Raw genomic sequence first — 22,951 nt, forward strand, 5'->3', positions numbered from 1 at the left:
AGTTCATGGGAATGTGGGGAGAATAGATACAGGGAAAATTTGTGGGAAATGGGATGGCCCTTTGGGCCAGCATAGACCTGATGGACCGAAAAGACCTCCTTGTATATCCTAAGGAAGTACGACGCGGTTTGGTATGGGAAGATGTAGTTAAACTGGGTAGCTCCTTTTCAATGGGCGTAATGGGTTACTTGACCTCCTCTGGGTGTAATTCTTTTATGCTTCCAACATAAAATGTTCAAACACTTGAACTGCAGGCTACAGATGTACTGGCTCCTTAGCAACCAGTCGACAAAGAGGCTTTCTCACAGACCAGTTGCACAAAAGATTATCTTTGCATTTTCCAGTGAGAACCAAGTTATGAACAATTTGGGCAATATTAATCTCAGGTCTCTTAGGAGGAAATGTGCTTTTCACATCATTTAACTCACTTCAGAGAGAAATTGTAATATAGATTTACAGTAGCAACAGTTCTCTCTGCAGTTGAGAACTAAAATGCAAACTGGGGCTGCAGAGGGAGCTAAATGGAGACTACACTGCATGCAGCCTCGAGAAAACAGCCAACATAATCAAGGAGCAGAACACAAAGTGCTGGAGTAGCTCAGCAGGTCAGGCAGCATCTGTGGAGAGGATGGACAAACTGCTTTTCGGATTGGGGCCCTTCTTCAGAATGATTCAATGATTCTTCGATTATCGTCATTATAGTTGTATCTTGGTTGAGGATCTGGGTCATTATCGTTGATATCAAAGCTTGCATTAGGATCATAATTTGCAGCCAAATCTGGATCTGAAAAAGGGTCCCAGCACGATATGTCATCTATCCATTCCCCCCACAGATGCTGCCTTGACTCGCTGAGTTAGTCCTGTATTTTGTGTTCTGCTGACGATTCTAGCATCTGCAGTTACTTGTGTCAACATAACCCAGGGACCTTTCTCACCCCGCCATTCCGTCATCTCACCTTTTGTTTGCTAGATTCTAGCTTATGATTTATACCTTAAATCTGCAAGTTTTTTTAAAATTTGGGAATGTATACTGATATGGTGTGAATTTGCTGCCAACACGCTGAGAGGATATGGGGAGAAGGCAGGAACGGGGTACTGATTGTGAATGATCAGCCATGATTACATTGAATGGCAGTGCTGGCTCGAAGGGCTGAATGGCCTCCTCCTGCACCTATTGTCTATTGTCTATAACATCTGGAAACGAGTTTAATTGGTTAAGTCTGAAGAAGGGTCTCGACCCGAAACGTCACCCATTCCTTCTTTCCTGAGATGCTGCATGACCTGCTGAAATACTCCAGCATTTTGTGAATAAATACCTTCGATTTGTACCAGCATCTGCAGTTATTTTCTTATATTAATTGGTTACTGAAATGACCAAGTACACCACCTTATTCTGCTTCGCGTAATTCCCACATTCTCCCACCAGGTCCCCAATTCCTCCCCTGCTGCCTGTGATCTCGGTCACTCTCCCTTCCGTTAGCGAGTCCAGAGAGCGTAAAGGTGAAACTTACCAAGGGCCACGATGTCCATGCCGAACATGATTCCAAGTTAAACTAATCCCATCTGCCACCACGTGATCCATATCCCTCTATTCCCTGCATATCCACGTGCCTATCCAAAAAACCCTTAAAAGTCCCTATCATACATGTTTCCGCCACCCCCTTGGAAGTGCGGTCCAGGCACTCATCATTGCTATAATCATAGAGCACAGAAACAGGTCCTTCAGCCCAACTTGTCCATGCCAAGCAAGATTCCCCATCTAAGCCAGTTTCATTTGGCCGCATTTGGCCCATATCCCTCGAAACCTTTCCTATCCTTGTACCTGTCCAAGTGTCTTTTAAATGTTGTTGTAGCATCTGCCTCAAATACCTCCTCCAACAGCTCGTTCCATACGCACCCCACCCATTATCTGTTGTACTCATGTATGGCGCGATAAATAAATAAAACAATATAGTGCAAAAACAAAACAAAGCCCTAATTCACTAGTGTACCCAGGCAGTTCGTATTTTGGAGTTTAAGTGAAAGGCCTGGATAGAGTAGATGTGGAGAGGATGTTTCCACTAGAGGGAAAGTCTAGGACCAAAGGCCATAGCCTCGTAATAAAAAGACATGCCTTTAGAAAGGAGATGAGGAATAATTTCTTCAGTCAGAGGGTGGAGAATCTGTGTAATTCATTGTACTCCGTCCTGTGGAGGCCAAGTCATTGTGTATTTTTAAGGCAGAGATTGACAGATTCTTGATTAGTAAGGGTGTCAAGGCAGGAGAAGAGAGTTGAGCGGGAAAGATATTCAGCCATGGTTGAATGGCAGAGTAGACTTGATGGGCCGGATTGCCACATTCTGCTACTATAACTTATGAACTTTTGTTGAAGTTCGAAGTGTTCAAAAGCCTGATGGATGTTGGGAAGAAGCTGTTCCTGAAACATTACAGTTTTCAGACTCCTATACCTTCTTCCTGATGACAGGCGGAACAAAATGTTTCACTGTATCCCAGCACACGTGACAATAAAAAAGCAATACCTAAACTTTCACTCAGCCACTGTTTGAACTCAGGTCTCAGGAAGATAATTCCAGTAGATCCTTCATCAGAGTGAGAGGATTATCCACAACCATAAACTGAGTTTAGAAATCACAAGAACACAAGAGAATAGGAGAATAGGAGCAGGTGCAAGGCCCTAAAACCAAAGATGCGGGTGGTGGTAGGTTAAATGGCCTCTGTAAATTGTGCAGGGAGTGGATGCAAACCGGGATACCAGAGAACCAGTGTGAAAGGGTCATCGATGGTCTGTGTGGACTTGATGGGCCTGTTCCCATGATGTATCTCTAAAACTAAAACAAAAACGAAAGACATCTTACAGCCATTGAGATTTACAGCATGGAAAGAGGTACTTTGGCCCACCTTGTCCATGCCAAACAACTTGGCATTGTGGGCTACTCCCATTTGATTACATTTGGCCCAAATCCCTCAAACCCCTTCCTATCCACATATATAAATGTATAGAGTCTAATGATCTGACCAACATGACCCCCAGGGGCAGAGAATTCCAGAGTTACTACCCTGTAACAGAAGAAATTTCTGCGCAACAAGTTTTAATTGACCAACCCCTCAGCTTGTAGTAATGTCCCTTTGTTTGTGACTTTCCCACTAGTGAAATCATTTCACTGTTTACCCTGTCATGCCCCTTAGGATCTGAGGTCAGAAGAAAGGGTGACACAGTGGCGCAGCGGTAGAGTTGCAGCCTTACAGCACTGGAGACCCAGGGTCGATCCTGTCTGTACGGAGTTTATATGTTCTCCCTGTGAATGCGTGGATTTTCTCCGGGTTCCTCCCACACACCAAAGACGGCAGGTTTGTAGGTTAATTAATTGGCTTTGGTAAAAATTGTAAATTGTCCCTAGTGTGTAGGATAGTGATCCGAGGTGATCGCTGGTCGGCGCGGACTTGGTGGGCCAAAGGGCCTGTTTCCACGTGGTATCTCTAAAGTCCAAAGTCTAAAGGACCCCAACTCAAAACATTGCCTATCCATGTGCTCCAGAGATACTGCCCGACCCAATTCAGCACTTTGTGTTCCACGCAGGATTCCACAATCTGCAGTTCTTTGGTTATCCCTTAGGATCGATATGTTTAGATAAGGGCACTCCTCATTCTTCTAAACTCCAAGGAACATAGACTCACATTGTCCAGCCTCTCTTGAATGGGCAGTTAAAAATCCATGGGAGCTTGTTTAGGAGCAGAATATTGGTACTGTTAATTATCCCTGGGTCTTGTTGGAACTGGTTCTATGAAAAACTACTTCCTTTAAGCAGTGATCATCAATGATTGACACTAATTCTAGATATCTACTGTGGGAAAAAGCTTCACTACCAAAAGCTTGGCAAACACCAAAAGACATTTTCCTTTAATTGTTAAGGAAGGACTCGGGTCGTAATTGAATTTTTTTGTTGAATGAACTTTTTTGTTTTAAAAAAGACGTAACCTTTTGGAAACGTGGAGTTCTCAGCAGTTAAGCCGTTTTGTAATGGAATGACCTTGTTACATCAAAGACAGGCAGATCTTGCAAATATTCAAAACCGTTTTTCATTCATACTTGCTCAAAGGCACATCTAAAGTTACTGAGCTCCTCGGGAGTACCCAGTGGCCTTTATTGCATGACCAACAATGATTCTCTTCAGCTGCTTCTTTCTCAGGCAGGCAGGTATCTCAGCAGCTATTTGAGAACATAGCTTCTGCAAATCCCTGTGAGCTGCCGAACGAGTTCTTTCATTGGAATGTGTTACGAATAACAATCATGAAACACAAGCCTGATTGTGCTGTTGCAACTAGGGTTGACGGTTTCTTGCCAAAATGCTCCTGGATGCAAAATGTTGCCAACTTTCCTATTTGATTTTTTTGTTTGCTGTTTACACAATGCAGTCCTGGTACCAGGGGAGAAGAGAGAACAGACACAATAAACTGCAGATGCTGGTATCCTGGAACACAAGAAACTGCAGATACTGGAATCTTAAGACACAAGGAACTGCAGATGTTGCAATTTTTAGACAAGAAACTACAGATGTTGGAATCGTGAGACACAAGGAACTGCAGATGCTGGAATCATGAGGAAAGAGAGTATCTGTCCGTTGCTACAATGGGTCAACATTGCTCTGCTCCCGAGATTGAATGAATTTTAAGTGAAGACAGAGGTGAGGATCTCTCTCATGGGGAATATGAATTGGAAAGGAAATCCAATCAGGAGGAAGGTGGTAATCTAGTAATACCAAAAATTCCTCACTGAAAAATATTCAAAAAATCTGCTATAATTCTGTAAGACAGGTTCTGCCTGCATTTCGAAAGGCACGGACTGATCAAGGATAGTCGCTCAGCTTGGCTTTGTGTGTGGGAAATCGTGTATCATGAGATTGATGAGTTTTTTGAAGAGGTGATCAAGAGGCTTGGTGAGGGCAAGGTAGTCTATGTTGTCTATGTTGACTTTAGCAAGGCCTTTGACCGGGTCCCTTGTGGTCAACTGGGCTGGAAGGTTAGATCACATGGGAATCTGGGGTACGCCAGCCAATTGGACACAGAATTGACTTGATGTCAGGAGTCAGAGACTGGTAATGGAGGGTTGTTTTCAGATTGGAGGCATGTGACCGGTGGTGTGTCACAGCAATTTGTGCTGGGTCCTCTTTGTTTGTTACCTATTTAACAATTTTGATGAGTAGGATGGTGGCAAGGTTAGTACGTTTGCGGATGACACCAAAATTGGTGGTGTAGGGGATGGCAAACAAGGTTATCTAAGATTACAAAAGGATCTTGAACAACTGATAAAGTGTTAAGGAATGGCAGGTTGAATTTAACTCAGAGAGTGTTGTAGAACAAAGAAAACAAGTGGTGCGAGTACATAGTTCCCTGAGGGTGGCGACACAGGTAGACAGGTTGGTGAGGAAGGCATTCGGTATGCCCTTCTTCATGTACAAGAGTTGGTGCATCTGGGCAGGATGTTGGCGAGACTGCACTCGGATTCTTGTTGGGATTTCTGGTCGTTCAGCTATAGGAAGGATGCCAGTAAGCTGGAAAACATGCAGAGAAGATTCACAAGGATATTATCAGGTCAGGAAGGCTTGTGTTGTAAGGCGTTAGAGATACGGCATGGCACCAGGCGATCCCTCTACGCTAACACTATCCTACACACGAGGGACAAATTACAGTTTTACCAAAGCCAATTAACCTACAAACCTGTGTGTCTGGAGTGTGGGAAGAAACCAGAGCACCTGGTGAAAACCCATGCGGTCACAGGGAGAATGTGCAAACTCCATCCAGATTATATCCGAGGTCAGGATCAAACCCGGGTCTGTGGCGATGTGAGGCAGCAACTCTACCACTGCACACATCTGTGAGAAATAAGTAGGAATGGGTACAATTACAACATTTAATAAACATATAGACAGATATGAGGATAGGAAAAGGTTTCAAGAGATATGGACCAAACACAGACAAATGGGACTAGCTCAGGTAGACAAAATGTAGAAACAAAGAAATGCAGATGCTGATTTGTACCAAAGATAGACACAAAGTGCTGGAGTAACTCTGAGGGTCATGCATCATCTCTGGAGAAGGCTGGGTGGCATTTCGGGTTGGGACCTTTCCATCCCATCCCGAAACGTCACCCATCCTTTTTCTCCAGAGATGCTGCCTGACCCTCTGAGTTACTCCAGCGTTTTGTATCTACCTCAGGTAAACACTTTGGTCAGCTTTGGATGGGTTGGGCTGAAGGCCCTGTTTCTGTTCTGTATCGTACTACACCCCCTGTGCTTCAACATGCAACCTGGGAGTCCATGAACCATCTTTAAAAACCTGTTACAACAGAGCCGCTGTTTGTCATTGGTACAATGCTCATCTATCATTCAGGAGATCTGGGTTTACACTGACGAATGCAGAAGAAGTTTTCAGGTTGCACGGTGATGCAGCAAGTGGAGCTGCTTCAACTCCAGCAACCTGGATTCAATCCTGTACCCAGATGCTGTCTCTGTGGTGTTCGTAATATTGGCGGGCACTCTGGTTCTAGGTGGCCGTGAAATAAACTGAGCTTGGATTTATGCTCGGCTTTCAAACCCTTAAATACGTGTACTTGTAGTCATTCCAGAGTCATAACAACGGTATAACAGATACCAGACTACGAAGTACAACATGGTGGCATGCTAGGAATGCATCTCGACAGGGCCACTATGCATGTAAGTACCTGATAAGAAGTCAGCGCCGAGCTACCGACGGGACGCTGCAAGCAGCTGAGGGTGGCGAGTGAAGGCCCACATCGTGCCCCAGCCCTGTGCCGGCCCGAGTTCGGAAACCGGAGGAACCGGCCACACATGGAGCCGCGGCGACCGGAGGGATCGGCCACACACGGAGGCGCGGCGACCGGCCACACATGGAGGCGCAGCGACCGGTAAGGCCGAACGCTCACGGAGCCGAGAGACTGAGCACTCACCAGGGCGCGACACGGCGATCGGAAAGACCGGCCACACCCGGAGATGAGTGACCACCCGGAGATGAGTGACCACCCGGAAGACAGATTCGGACACCTCTACCCACTAACCTTGATACGAACAAGGCATACCAAGGGCAAAGGAACTTTGAGCGACTTGAAGAGCGCAAGCAGTGTATGAAGGCGCATTTTGACAATTCAGTCAAGAGACAAGACTTGAAACCATTACACATTGGACAGAAAGTCCGGGTTGTGGATCAAGCAACTCATGTCTGGATACCAGCAGAAGTGAGAATGATCTGTGACGAACCACAATCAAGATCTTACGTCATTGAAACGCCAAATGGAAGTAGATTAAGACGGAATCGAGTGCAGTTGAGAGATGTTCCTCCACTGGAGAAACCAGGTTTGGCTCCCCATTGCGTCACTCCAGACAGCAACAGGACTGAGACTAAACATAAAGAGGAGGAACGACTGGCACATAATGCTGATGGAGAATACGTGACACGTGCAGTAACTGCACGCTACTGTTGATAATCGTTACTATTGAAGAATTATGGTGTTTATAAAAAAAAACATTTGTATTTAGTGTTTTGTTTGTTAAATATATTTTATTTTATATAAGACAAGGGGGATGTTGTGATATTGCAGGGACTATTTTGTTATATCACAAGGACTATCTTGTTTGCCCGCATGGCAACATGTATATATGGGAATGATGTGATATTGGCGGGCACTCTAGTTCCAGGTGGGCGTGAAATAAACTGAGCCTGGATTTATGCTCGGCTTTCAAACCCTTAAATTCGTGTACTTGTGGTCATTCCAGAGCCATAACAACGGTATAACAGATACCGGACTACGAAGTACAACAACGAGGGAGTTGCTTTGGTGAAATGAATATTCTCAGCAGGGGCAGGTCACTAGTGAAGCAGTTTTTCAGGGATGGAGAGAACTGTGCAGCTAATTATACTCTTATAGAAGGTCAGAGTCTTCCCATCATCTGGTGTTTATTCAGACTGGCTGCAGGGAGATATGACATTAGGCAAAGGGCACAGCATCCCATGGCTGAGTGGATGGCTCGTCGACACATGTAGAGAAAGCATTAACGTTCAATATCAACGGCCCCCATCGCAGTTCAAATATCTGCGATGTTTGATATCGCAATGGGATATCACATTATTTCCTGCAAAACACAAAATGCTGGAGGAACACAGGCAGCATCTGTGAAGGAAATGGACAGATGACATAGAAACATAGAAAATAGATGCAGGTGTAGGCCATTCGGTGCTTTGAGCCAGCCACCACCATTCAATATGATCATGGTATCACAAAATGCTGGTGTAACTCAGCAGGTCATGCAGCATCTCTGGAGAGAAGGAATGGATGACGTTTCGGGTCGAGACCTTTCTTCAGACTGATGTGCTCTGTTTGAAGAAGGGTCTCGACCCAAAACGTCGCCCATTCCTTCTCTCCAGAGATGCTGCCTGACCTGCTGAGTTACTCCAGTATTTTGTGATACCTTCGATTTGTACCAGCATCTGCAGTTATTTTCCTATTAACAAAAATCAGTACCCCGTTCCTGCTTTCTCCCCATATCCCATTATTCCGTTAGCTCTAAGAGCTATATCTAACTCTCTCTTGAAGACATACAGTGAATTGGCTTCCACTGCCTGCTGTGGCAGAGAATTCCACAGATTCACAACTCTCTGGGTGAAAAGGTTTTTCCTCATCTCAGTCCTAAATGGCCAACTCCTTATTCTTAAACTGTGACCCCTGGTTCTGGACTCCCCCAACATCGGGAACATTTTTCCTGCATCTAGCCTGTCCAATTCCATCATTATTTTTATGTTTCTATAAGATCCCCTCTCATCTTGACATTTCAGGTCATGACCTTTCTTGAGACTCAGACTGAAGAAGGGCCCCGACACGAAACATCGCCTAGCCATTCCCTCCACAGATGCTGCCTGAGCCGCTGAGTTACTTCAGTCTTTAGTTTGTTTAGTATGCTTGATGGTTCGCATGGACAGTATAGGTGAAGGGCCTGGTTCTGTATTGAATGACTCTATAATCAGTACAATAAATGAACCACCACCCACTATGTAAAAAACTTGCCCCACACATCTCCTTTAAACATTCCCTCTCTAACCTTAAAACTGTGCCCTCTAGTATTTGACATTTCCACCCTGGGATAATGGCTCTGACTGTCTACCCTATCTGTGCCTCTCATAATTTTATATATCTGAGTTGGTAAGTAATCAGTCTGGCCCCGAAATGCCACTAGTTCTGGTTCTCCGGAGATGCCACTTGACTCACTGAGTTACTTCAGCACTGGAGTCCTCTGCTGTGTGGTACTTAGAGTAAGGAGACTACACTATTCATTCACCTGAGTTGGACGGACAACCAGAATGCTGCAAGATGTAAAAAGCGTTGATTTTGATAATGTTACGGGGGACGGTATTCTGAAGCAAGAGTCTCGGGAGCTGAAAGCGAGATCTGAGGATTATCCAGAAATAGATCCCGCTGCAGGGATTTCAACCAAAAGGCATGAGATAGATCAGTGAGCGCTCTAATTCATGTGATAATCAATCCAAAACCCGGCACAGCAGTGGGGTAATTGAAATTCAGATTGAAAATAAGAGGAACTTCAAAAAAATAGATTTTACAAAATCAGAATGAAGCCGCTGGATTGTTGTGAAAATCCAATTGATTTACTAGTGCCGTTTTAGTTTTAGAGATACAACATAGAAACAGGCCCTTCAGCTCACCGTGTCCACACCGACCAGTGATCACGCCTACGCCTTCTGTCCTATACACTCGGGACAATTTACAGAAGCCAATTAACCTGCAAACCCAAATGTCTTTGGAATGTGGGAAGAAACCGGAGCTCCCGGAGAAAAGCCGCGTGGTCACAGGGAGAACGTAAAAGCTCCGTACAGACAGCACCCGCAGTCAGTATTGAACTCGGGTCTCTGGCGCTGCAAGCAGCAACTCTGCCGCTGCGCCACTGTGCCGCCCTAAGAGGGAGGGATTCTTGGTGTCTCACCTGGCCTGACCTACATGGATCAGACCCACACCAATGACTCTTAACTTCACTTTACATTAGGCCAGTAAGCCACTGGCTGTCTGTAGCCTAGAGTTTATGTCATCTCTCCTTTCTCAAGTACAATGAATGATTGGTTAGAAATACTTGCCCTGCCTTGTAGCCTGAGAATGTTTAAAAATAAAGAACTATGCGTCACCTTCCATCAGATTTACAGCTTTATAGATTGTGTTAGTCCCAAATTAAATATTGTTGAAAAAAGACACCAAGTGTTGGAGTAACTCAGTGGGTTTGGCAGCATCCCTGGAGAACACAGATAGGTGATGTTTTTAATCTGAACCCTTCTTCAGACTTCAGATTTGGAAAACCTTGCTTGGCTAAAAAGGTTCTTAGATCTAGCAGCACAGTGGTGTAATGTGTGGAGCTGCTGTCTCAGTGTACCAGAGACTTGGGTTCAATCCACGAGTTACATTTCAAACTCCCCCGGAATTGCAACCAACATAATCAAGGATCATTTTCAACCCGATCATTCATAGTCATAGATTCATACAGCACGGAAACAGGCCCTTTGGCCCAACTTCTCCATGCTGACCGAGATGCACCTCTAAGCTAGTAAGATGCTTCCCTTTTGGTCCATGTCCCTCTAAACCTTTCCCATCCATTTACCTGGAAAAATGACATAAACAGTTCTCCCCTCTCCTGTTGGGCAGAAGATACGAAAGCTTGAAAGCACGTACCACCAGATTCAGGATCAGCTTCTTTGCCGTTGTAATCAGACTACTGAACAGCCCTCTCGTAAACTAGGATGTGGTTCTGAACTCCCAACCTACCTGACTGTGGATTTAGCACTTTCTCTGTAACAGTACCACTGTAACACCATATTCTGCACTCGTATTTTTCTCTTTGCACTACCTGTTCTCCTTGTGCATGGCTTGATTATACTCAGGGATACTATGATTACACTGGATAGCACGCAAACAAGTCTTTCACTGTGTCTCGGTACAGGTGACAATGATAAACCTATACCAAAACCAATCCTGACCCCGGGTGCTGTCTGTGTGGAGTTTGCATGTTTTTCCTTGGGTTTCCTCAAGGTGCCTAGTTTCCCCCCACATCCCAAAGACGTGCAGGCTTGTAGGTTAATTGGTGGCTGTGAATCACCATGAGTGTGTTTATGAATAAGTACAATCTGGAGGGAGCTGATGGGGTTGTGAGAAAGCCACAAAAAAAAATGATTAAAGTAGGATTAGTGTAAAAAGGTGGTTGATGGTTGGTGAAGACTCACTGCGATGAAGGGTCTATTTCTGTGCAATGACTCAATGACTCTTTGAAACATTGCTGTAAATAAATAGGGACCAAACTTAGCCAAAGCCAAAATTAATGGGAGACATCAATGCCAAAACAATGAATGGTAGTATGTTTGGGATATATGAATTTTAAAATCCAAATAAATCCGACAGAGAATAAATATTAGCACAAAAAAATATATATACGTTGCCTTGGTAAGGCATGTGTGAATTCTGTTGCCCAGAAGTGTAGGATAGCTCAGAGATGCTCTTTGGCTGTAGGGAGTATGTACATGGTTCAACAACAGTTCAACTGAATGATTTAATTGTGCACAAATTATGAGATCCTGAAAGGTCTAGTAACCTGAGCATAAAATACTTGTGTGGGTAAATGTGACTGTGAATGTACCAGACTGTTGAAAACATTTGGTTCACCAGTGTCCAGAGGGAAAAGGGAGACTACAAATCTCAGCTGCTCTGGTCTGTGTGGGACTCCAGCCCAATGGGAAAATGACTGACCTTCAATGCAGTACATAGGACACAGAACAGTATAGCACAGAAACAGGCCATTTAGTGCCCAATGTCCATGCCCAACATGATGCTAAGTTAAATTAATCTCCTCTGTCTGAACATGATCCATATCTCTCCATATCCTGCATATCCCTGTGCCTATTTAAAACCCTTTTTTAGTTTTTAGTTTCGTTTAGAGATACAGCGTGGAGAAACGCCCTTCGGCCTACCGAGTCCGCACCGACCAGCGATCACCCTGTACACCAGAGCCATCCTAGGGATGATTTACAATTTTACAGAAGCCATTAACCCACAAACCTGCACGTCTTTCGAGTGTGGGAGGAAACTGGAGCACCCGGAGAAAACCCATGCAGTCACAGGGAGAATGTGCAAACTTCGTAGAGACAGCACCAATATTCCGGATCGAACCCTGGTCTCTGCAGCTGTAAGGCAGCAGCTCTACCACTGAGCCACTGTGCTGCCCATGTAAATATCACTATTGTATCTGGTGTCAGGAAGTTTATTGTTGTCAGAAATTTTGAAATTGTAAGGAGAATAAGTAGTTTATAATGTGTGTAACCCATACCTGGGAAGTATGATGGGGAAAAATGGCCAACTTAGGGAACCTAAGGATATTAGTTAGACTATAAATAGACTTATCATGGTGTTTAGGTTCCACAGCACAGCTAGTTTAGTTAAAATAAACATTGGAGGTTGTAAACTAAGCTGAGGGTAATAAACCTTATCATGGGTACTGACATTTATGGGGACCACTTGTTATACAAATGGGATGAGTGATTTTTTTTTAAGTAACATGGAGCATAAGGTTAAAGATACCTCTGGGGAAAAACAAAGATGAAAGGTTACAGAGACATTGAGCAATGATGACATTTAAAATATGTAGTATCCACAAGTAACCATTGTGTCATGAGAATGTAAAAATGCTGTAGACACTGTGAATCTTTGAAGCACTTTGGGTTCTCTCGGTGTTTTTCAGTGTGCACTGTTAAGGCCTTCAATAAACTGACTTATTTGAGAAACTCACCGCTGATCTACGAGATGTTTCATTTTGTTTATGTTCCTGAGCTAGGCCCCAAGTAAAGTCAGAATCAAGGTGCAGGTATAACACTAAATTCCCCCCTACAATCATCAAAACCCACCTTGTTGGTGGCACTGCTGTATGGTTCTCTGAGTGAATGTGCGCACTTCCTTGTACTTCTGGAGGAAGCTTTCAATAAACTGGCCGGCTTGGCTTGTTGACACATGGAGGCACTCGGAGAGTCGGTCCTTACCTAGGAGACAGACAAGAATGCTTATTCTCAAATAAAACTGGACAAAACAACGGCAAATTAAAAAAATTGCAGGTCAGGCAGCATATGTTGAGTGAGATGTATAGAAGATGTTTCTCATTGGGATCCTGCATCCCACAGAAGAGTCTGAAGTTTCTTCCCATTTGTCAACAGGCAACTGAACCATCCTATCAACAAATAGAGAATGATCCTGAGTTACCATTTACCTCGTTGGAGACGCTTAGACTACCTTTAATGGACTTTACTGTACTTTATCTTGCACTATACGTTATTTCCTTTTCTCCTGTGTCTGTAAACGGTGGATGCCTCGATTGGAATCACGTATAGTGTGTCTGCTGACTGGTTATCACGCAACAAGAAAGCTTTACACAGTATCTCGGTACACGTGACAATAAACAAAACTAAACTAAACTAAAGTAAAGAAGGGTGTAGAAAGGAACTGCAGATGCTAGTTTACACCGAAGATAGACACAAAGTGCTGGGGTAACTCGGAGGGTCAGGTAGCATCTCTGGAGAAAAAGGATGGGTGACATTTCAGGTCGGGTCTGAAGAAGGGTCTCGACCCGAAACTCACTTATCCTTTTTCTCCAGAGATGCTGCCTGACCCGCACTCCACTTTATACCTATCTTCGATCTAAACTAAAGAAGGGTTCTGACCCAAAACATCTTCTGTCAATTTCCCTCCACAGATGTTGAGAGTTCCCCCAACACTTTGATTTTCACTCATGTTTCTAACATTTGCAGTCTCTTGCATCTTCAATACAAAGCTCAGTGTTTTTTGCCTCTGAACTTCAAAAGTTCCCATTGCAGTATTTTCATGCTGTGGGTGGTGAAAGTCTTGGGGCAGTGCCGGATAGTGGAGAAACATTCAATCAGGCTGCTTAAAAAAGGGAACTGAACAACTTGAAAGGAGAAAATGTTCTGAGTTATATAGTCATAGAGTCAACAGATGGAAACCGACCCTTCAGCCCACTCACCCATGCTGACCAAGATACCCCATCTAAACTAGTCCGCCTGCCCCACATTAGGTCCATAACCCTCTAAACCTATCCTATCCATGTATCTGACCATGTCTTTTAAACGTTGTTACAGTACCCGCTCAACCACTACCTCTGGCAGCTTGTTCCATATACCCTCCACCCTCTGAGTGAAACAGTTGCCCCTCGGGTTTTCATTATATCTTTCCCATCTTACCTAAACCTATGGCCTCTAGTTCTTGATTCTCCTACCCTGGGTGAAGAACTCTGTGCATTCACCTCATGATATTATACCCCTGTCTATTCCCCTCATGATATTATACCCCTCCATAAGATTACCCCTCATCCTCCTGTGCACAAGAAATAAAGTCCTAGCCTGCCCAATCTCTCTGTATAATTCAGGCTCTCGATCGAGTCCTGTCAACATTCTTGTAAATCTTCTCTGCACTCCTTCCAGCTTAAGCCTACATCCTCGGGTTGTCAATTGCCCTACTCTGGGTAATAAAATATGCATTTACCTTATCGATTTCACTGATGATCTTTTATATCCCTCAGCCTCCTGCACTCCAAGGTATTATGTTGTAGCCTGCAAATCTCTGCCTGGAGTTCAGGCCCTTGAGCCCTGTCAACATCCTTGCAAATCTTCTCTGTACTCTTTCCAGTTTAATGACATCCTTCCTACAGCAGGATGATCAACACTGAACACAATATCCCATTTGCAGCCTGATCAACATTTCATACAACTGCAACATAATGTCCCAACCTCTTTACTTAATTCACTGACTGATAGAGGACAGTTTGCAAAAAGTGGTCTTCCTCACTCTATCTACCTGCAATGCCATATTTAGGGAACTATGTATTTCCTAGATCACTCTGCTCTACAACACTCTCCAAGGTTTTACCATTCACTGTGAAGGTCCTGCCCTGACTTGACCTACCAAATGCAACACATGACACTTAACTAAATTAAACTCCATTCACCATTCTTCAGCCTACATTTAATGCATATGATAAAGAACATAAGACCCAGCACCAATCCTTGTGGCACACCAATGGTCATATACCTCCAATCTAATCAAAAACCTCCACTAGCACCCTCTTACTCCTTTAATAAAGTCAATTTTATATCCAAATGGCTAACTCATCCTGAATTCCATGTAATCTATAGGAAGGAACTGCAGATACTGGTTTAAACTGAAGATGGACACAAAAAAGCTGGAGTAAGTCAACGGGATAGGCAGCATCTCTGGAGAGAAGGAATGGTCAGAAGAAGTTCTGAAGAAGGGTCTCGACCCGAAACATCACCCATTCCTTCTCTCCAGAGATGCTGCCTGTCCTGCTGAGTTACTCCAGCTTTCTGTGTCTATCTTCCATGTAATCTAGTCCAGCCTACCATATGGGACCTTGTCAAAGGTCTTGCTAAAGTCCATGTAGAAAACAAACATCAATCCTCTTGCCACAGACAGCTGTGGTGGCCAGGTCATTGGGTACTTTTAAAGCAGAGATCAGTAGGTTCTTGATTAGTAAGGGCATCAAAGGTTACGGGGAGAAGACAGGAGAATGGGGTTTAGAGGAAAAGATAGATCAGCCATGATCGAATGGCGGAGCCGACTCGATGGGCCAAATGGCCTAATTCTGCACCTTGAACTTACGATCTTATTATCTCATCACTTCAAAAAAACGAATTCAAATCCGTGAGACACTATTTCCGATGCAAAAAGTCATGTTGATTATTCTGAATCACTCTTCGACTTTCCAAATACACTTAGATCCTGTCTCTTGATGAGAATGTGAGGAGAATAAACATATGGAGATTATTGTAAATGGATGGTTGATGGACAGTATGGATTAGATGGGCTGATGGGGCTGACGGGCCTGTTTCCATGCTGTACATCCCTATAACTCTATGACAATCTTCTGGTGTTCAGTCAGCAATGTGGCAGAGGAAAGGACTGTCTGACAATCCGTTTTTCAGAAATGAACAAAAAACAGCACCAAAAAATGCTGAAGGAACTCAGCAAGAAGTTTCAGAGGGTTGTAGAGGTAGCCCAGTCTTCATACAGACCAGCCTCCCCACCATTGACTCCATCTACACTTCACGCTGTCTCAGAAAAGCAGCCAACATAATCAAAGACTTGTCCCACCCTGGTCATTCTTTCTTCTCCCCACTCCCATCCAGCAGAAGGTACAGAAGGATGAAATGCGCACCACCAGACTCAGGATCAGCTTCTTCCCCGCTGATACCAGGCTTCTGAACATTCCTTCTATAAGCTAGGATACTGCCTAACTCACCTCCACCCCATTGCGGACTTTGAACTTTGTCTATGGAACTGATGCGCTACAATGCTGAGAACTATATTCTGCACTCCTTCCCCTTTGTTCTATCATTCTTGAGTTTGACAGATTTGTATTTACATATAGTATTATCTGAGTGGATTGAATACCATGCAGAGCAAAGCTTTTCATTGTACCTTGGTGCACATGGCAATAATAAACCTAAACCTAAATGGTTCAGGCTGCATCTGTGAAGGGTTCATTTCCTCCACAGATGCTGCCTGGCCCATTGAGTTCCTTCAGCACTTTTTTTTTTTGCTGAAGTTTCCAGCATCTGCAGTTTCTTGTGCTTTCTGTTCCCTTGCAATGTTGGTTGAGGAATAATAATCAGCTAAACTGGGTGGAGAACTGCACAGCTCTTCTTCAGAGGGTGCCAGGAGGATGGGTAGTTTCCATGGTGGAGGAAGCCATGAGGGCTTAGGCTTAGAAATTTAGGAGGAACCTCAGGGGCAACTTTTTCACTCAGAGGGTAGTCCATATCTGGAATGAGCTGCCAGATAAAGCTATAGAACTGGATACAATTACAACTTTAAAAAAATACTTGGACTGATGTATGGATGGGTAGGGTTTAGAGGGATATTTAGACTTTTGACATACAGCACAGAAACAGGCCCTTCAGCCCACCCAGTCTGCGCTGATCAGCGATCACCCTATACACCAGCTCTATCCTACACACTAGACATAATTTACAATTTTACCAAAGCCAATTAACCTGCAATCTTGTACATCTTTGGAGCTTGGGAGGAAACCGGACCACCCAGAGAAAACCCATGCAGTCACAGTGAGAACATACAAACTCTGTACAGGCAGCACCTGTAGTCACGATCGAACCCGGGTCTCTGGCGCTGTAAGGCAGCAACTCTAACGCTGTGCCACTGTGTTGCCCCAATGGCCCATTTTTGGATATTGCCCAAATGCAGACAAATGGGACTAGCCAACTTGGTTGGCATGGGCAAGTTGGGCCGAAGGGTTTGTTTCTGTGCTGTATAACTATGACTCCATAACAATGACTCCAGGGGGCCTCTTACATATAAATACCTGGGAGAACAGAGCAGGCATTTAAAATCTCATCCAAAAGTTTTTCAGTGTGAACTGGTGCACTGTAGATGCTAATTATTACTGCATTGAGTGAAGAGCTTAATTTTGTCATATGTTAATTGCAGCATATCAAAAGTGTACAGGATTTTAATTGGCAAGATGGTGAAGTGGGGCAGTAAGGTTCCAGACAAGTGCGGTCTCCTGTGTGCTGATTCTTGCGTGGGTACCATCAGTTACAGCGATGTCACAGAACACAGCTTCTAATCACTGGCATTTACTCAAAAGGTTAGAAGCATAGCAGAAATAATTTTGGTTAAAAATTAAACCAAAGTAGTTTCGAAAGCAGCTGTAAAATTCTGCCTAATGGGAATTGGTCAAAGTACAAAGTGCTGGAGGAAATCAGCGGATTAGGTAGCGTCTGTGGAGGGAATGGGCAGGCAAAGTTTCAGGTCAGGTCAATACCCTTCATCAGTCTAAAGAAAGTTCCCGGCCCGAAACGGCGTCTGTTATTCTCACCATAGATGCTGCCTGACCTGCCGAGTTCCTCCAATACTTTGTGTTTTGCTCAAGATTCCAGCGTCTGCAGTTCCTTATGTCTCCTGATTGGAATCGGTATTGGTTTATATTGTCACCTGCACTGAGATAGAGTGAAAAGCTTTGCTTTGCGTGCTTGCGTTTGGCTTGATTGGATTTACGTGTAATATTATCTGATTTGATTGAATAGCTTGCAAAACGAAGCTTTTCACTGTACCTTGATACACGTGACAATGATAAATCTCAACCTAATCCTATCCAGGCAAATCATACCATACGTGCTTGCAATCATACCACACTTGAGCACAACAGATAGCACAAATGCAAAAATAAACAGAGTGCAGAAAGCAGTGCCACAGCTGCAGAGATAGAGCGGATTAAAAAACTGTAGTGAAGATGGTTATCAAAAATTTACAGAAGGATCTTGATCAGTTGGGCCAGGAGGCTGATGAATGGTTAATGGAGTTTTAAGCAAATAAGTGGAAGGTGTTGAATTTTGGGAAGTCAAACCAGGGCAGGACCTTCACAGTGAATGGCAGGGCCCTGGGGACTGTTGTAGAGCAGAGGGATCTAAGAGAGCAGGTACATAGCTCCAGGCTAGTCAAGAAGGCTTTTGACACATTGGCCTTCATCAGTCAGGCTATTGACTATAGAAGTTAGTGAGGCCACATTTGGAGTATTGTGTTCAATTTTGGCCACCCTGCTGTAGGAAAGATGTTGTTAAGCTGGAACGAGTGCAGAGAAGATTTACAAGGATGTTGCCAGGACTTGAGGAGCTGAACTATAGGGAGAGGTTGGGGTAGACTAGAATTATATATTTTTTGGAACGCAGGAGGATGAGGGGTGTATGATCATGAGTGGAATAGATAAAGTAAATACACAGAGTATTTTACCCAGAGTAGAGCAATTGAGAACCAGAGAATATAGGTTTCAGTTGAGAGGGGAGAGATTTAATAGCAACCTGATGGGCAACTTTTTCACACAGAGGGTGGAGGGTATATGGAACAAGCTATCAGAGGAGATAGTTGAGGCAGACACTTTATCAACTTTGGAAAATCGGGAATTCATCCCCAGCATATGAGGTTCATTCAAGAGGCTGATAACAGCGGGGAAGAATATTTTACTAGAAGATTAATTTAATGTTTTAATGAATGCAACAACTGTCATGAAATATCAAAGCAACATTGTACATAGGGAACTTACAAGGAACTGCAAAGGCTGAAATCTGGAAGAAAGACCCGCTGAGTTCTTCCAGCACTTACTTTTTTTTGTGTGTGTGGGGATGCAAGGGATTTCAGAACGTTAAAAAAAAAGCTTATTGATATTCTATTTCTTTGAATGTGCTTCAATCACGAGGACATCTCACACTTAACCTGCAAATATTCCTGTAACTTGGAGTAAACAAGAGTTACTCCAGGAGTCACCTGGAAGGTTCGCAATTTTGCAGCTTTGGCTTCATCCGACCACCATGTCGTGGTGAACCACCCTGTGATTGCCATGAAGCGGCTGAGTTTGCATATTGATTACACGTTAAACTCAGCGAGGAAATGGGGTTATGTTACTGAACCAGTTCAAATCCCACCTCAGCAGCTGGAGAATTTAAATTCATATAATTAACAAATATGAAATTGAAAAGGCTTGTCTCAGTCTTGGTGATCATGTATCAGCTAGATTGATGAAAAACCCAGCCTGAAGAAGCATTTCGACCTGAAACGTCGGCTACCCCTGTTTTCCAGAGATGCTGCCTGACCCACTGAGTTACTCCAGCACTTTGTATCCTTTGATGTAAAACCCATTTGGTTCATTGATGTTTCTCCAGACAGCCCAAAAGCCTCTGAAATGATGCTATCGTACCTGCCGCCAACACACTGTGCAGACGGGCTAACGTCATGTATAGGTGAAAGAAGATTAATGAGCATTTATGTGCTTTGATCTGATGGAACACCAGAAGCTTGGTCAAAGCATGTGACAGAGAATAGCATAGAGGGTTATGTTGGCAAAATGAGCTGAAGAAAGATAGGAGGAGGATTGAGGAGTGTAAACATCAACATGGACTGTTACGGCCATATGGCCTGTTCCTGGGCTCTATATACAATGCATCTCATAGAGACTGAGCTGTACAGCACAAAACCAGGCCCTTCAGTCCACCTTGTTCACGCCAATAGGCTATACTCATTTGCCTTTATTTGGCCAATGTTTTTGTGTAAAAATAGATACAAAGTGCAGGAGTATCTCAATGGGTCAGGCAGTATCTCTGGCGAATATGGATAGGTGTAGTTTATAATCAAATGGTATGAACATTAAATTCTCCAGTTTTAGGTAACCTCTTATCTACCCCATACCAATCCCACCACCCCCCAACCTCTTCCAGCTTTCTTCTCTCCCCCACTACAATCCGTCTTCTCTCCCCCACTACAAAGGTATCGACCAGAAACATCACCTATCCATCTTCTCCAGAGATGCTGACTGACCTGTTGAGTTACTGCAGCACTTTGTGTCTTCTTGTGTATAAACCAGCATCTGCAGTTCTTTCTTTCTGCCTTCTACTGGATACGATGACGTTTTGGTTTGGGATCCTTTCTCAGAGTCTGTTTTGTTTGAACGACTGCAGGTAGAAGTGAGAACTGCAGAGTCTGAAAAAGGGTCCCGTCCTGAAACATCACCTGTCCATGATCTCCACTGATGCTGCCTGACCCAACACTACATCTTTAGATATCTACTGGCCATACATAGATAAATTATTGATTAGTACGGGTGTCAGAGGTTATGGGGAGAAGGCAGGAGAATGGGGTTAGGAGGGAGAGATAGATCAGCCATGATTGAATGGCGGAGTAGACTTGATGGGCCGAATGGCCTAATTCTGCTCCTATCACTTATGATCTTATGACATGACCACCGACTATGGACTATTGGCTACAGATCTTGACTGTCTGTTTACTTCTCCCTGCAGTCAGTCGCTCAAACAAAGAAGACCTCGAATAGGCAGCTTTACCAATAAGCACTCACCATCATGTTACCAATACCACTGCTCACAGATCTCACCACTCACAGACTGTGAAGAAGTACAGCACATTCTCACCGATTCTGTGGTTTGTGATAATCACGATCCCTTTGATCAAAACACCAAAATGACCTTTCATTTAATTTAAACGGATCTAATATTGATTAAAATCTATTTCTGCTCTTTGATGACAATATTATTTATGGCTCAGTTAAGTCAATGAAGAAAAAAAGACATAAATGATGTATCAGGTACCTGAGTTGTCCAGCCACTGTCATTAGTTTATAAGGGTGCACATATATCTTTCACCAGTATCCTCTGACATGCATACTGGAATTATTTCATTATTAATATTTATTAAAAAATTGTTCAGAGGGGTTTCCTTCCTGTATTTTACACAGTTATCATCTCGCTTGTCCGAACAGAATTGTAAACGAGTCTACAGAGAATTCCTCCTCAAAATGTGGCACACACTTCCTTAAAAACCTGGCCAGAATGTTTAACTGTCACTTGCACAGGCAACGGAATAATGACATTCTTCCTTGCTGCAGGGCCATTAACACAATAACACACAAACGCATAGGTAATAATCTAGAATACAATAAATTAATAATAATAATTCTGTGGTGTCATAATAGTTCAAAAACCAAAGTTGCAGTGCAACCAGAGACATGGTCCGTAGAAGATCATAGTTGCTGAGGTATTAGTTGTATACTACTTAAAGGTAGATTTAGAATGTTGATACAAGGGACTGCAGATGCTGATTTACAAAAGAAGACACAAAGTGCTGGAGTAACTCATCGGGTTCAGGCAGCATCTCTGGAGGACATCTCGTGAATAGGTGACGTTTCAGGTTGGGACCCTTCTTCAACAAGAAGCACTCCGACCTGAGACGTCAGCTGAGGCGGCACGGTGGCGCAGCGGTAGAGTTGCTGCCTTACAGCGAATGCAGCGCCGGAGAATCAGGTTCGATCCTGACTACGGGCGCCGTCTGTACGGAGTTTGTACGTTCTCCCCGTGACCTGCGTGGGTTTTCTCCGAGATCTTCGGTTTCCACCCACACTCCAAAGACGTACAGGTATGTAGGTTAATTGGCTGGGCAAATGTAAAAATAGTTCCTAGTGGGTGTAGGATAGTGTTAGTGTGCGGGGATCGCTGGGCGGCGCGGACCCGATGGGCCGAAGGGCCTGTTTCTGTGCTGTATCTCTAAAATCTAAAAACAAATCTAAATCTATCCACATTCTCCAGAGATGCTGCCTGACCCGCTGAGTTATAACAGGTATAACAGGTATAACAGAGCTTTATTTGTCGTTCGGCACCGAAGTACCGAACGAAACTACATAGCAGTCATAGAAAAAAAAAAGAACACAAGACACATAACCCCAACACAAACGTCCATCACAGTGACTCCAAACACCCCCTCACTGTGATGGAGGCAACAAAACTTCCACTCTCTTCCCCACGGACAGACAGCTCGTCCCCGACCGACCCGCACAGTCCCCGCACCGGGCGCTGAAACGTCTCGCGGCCGAACCGGGCGATGAAAGGCCCGCGACCAAGCCTTGCGCAGCTAAGTCCCGTGGTCGAGCCGCACCGGGCGATGTCAAGTCCGCAGCCGAGCCGCACCAGCGATGAAAAGCCCCGCAGCCGAGCTGCACCGGGCGATGTTAAGCCCCGCGGCCGAGCTGCACCGGGCGATGTTAAATCCCCGCAGCCGAGCTGCACCGGGCACTGTTAAGTCCAGCGGCCAAGCCGCACCGGGATGTAAAGTCCAGCGGCCAAGCCGCACCGGGTGATGTAAAGTCCAGCGCCCAAGCCGCACCGGGATGTAAAGTCCAGCGGCCGAGCCGCACCCCGCGCCGTGAGGAAGAGAAAAGTTCCCCCCCCCACACCCACCCACCCACACCACCACCCCCTCCCACACATACACAACCGAAAAAAATATGTATATAAAAACCAT

At 44.3% G+C, this 22,951-nt stretch overlaps 1 long non-coding RNA gene across 1 annotated transcript in view; it reads right to left on the reverse strand.

The window, feature by feature from the left end:
- LOC144592325 (uncharacterized) overlaps window positions 1-22,951 on the reverse strand; it is a 54,789-nt gene that overhangs the window by 20,301 nt on the left and 11,537 nt on the right. Inside the window, exon 3 of the long non-coding RNA XR_013547113.1 lies at window positions 12,958-13,089. This is a non-coding gene — a long non-coding RNA (uncharacterized LOC144592325). The remainder of the gene's footprint in view (window positions 1-12,957; window positions 13,090-22,951) is intronic.

This window comes from Rhinoraja longicauda, chromosome 3 (assembly GCF_053455715.1).
Source record: "Rhinoraja longicauda isolate Sanriku21f chromosome 3, sRhiLon1.1, whole genome shotgun sequence".
NCBI lineage: Eukaryota > Metazoa > Chordata > Chondrichthyes > Rajiformes > Arhynchobatidae > Rhinoraja > Rhinoraja longicauda.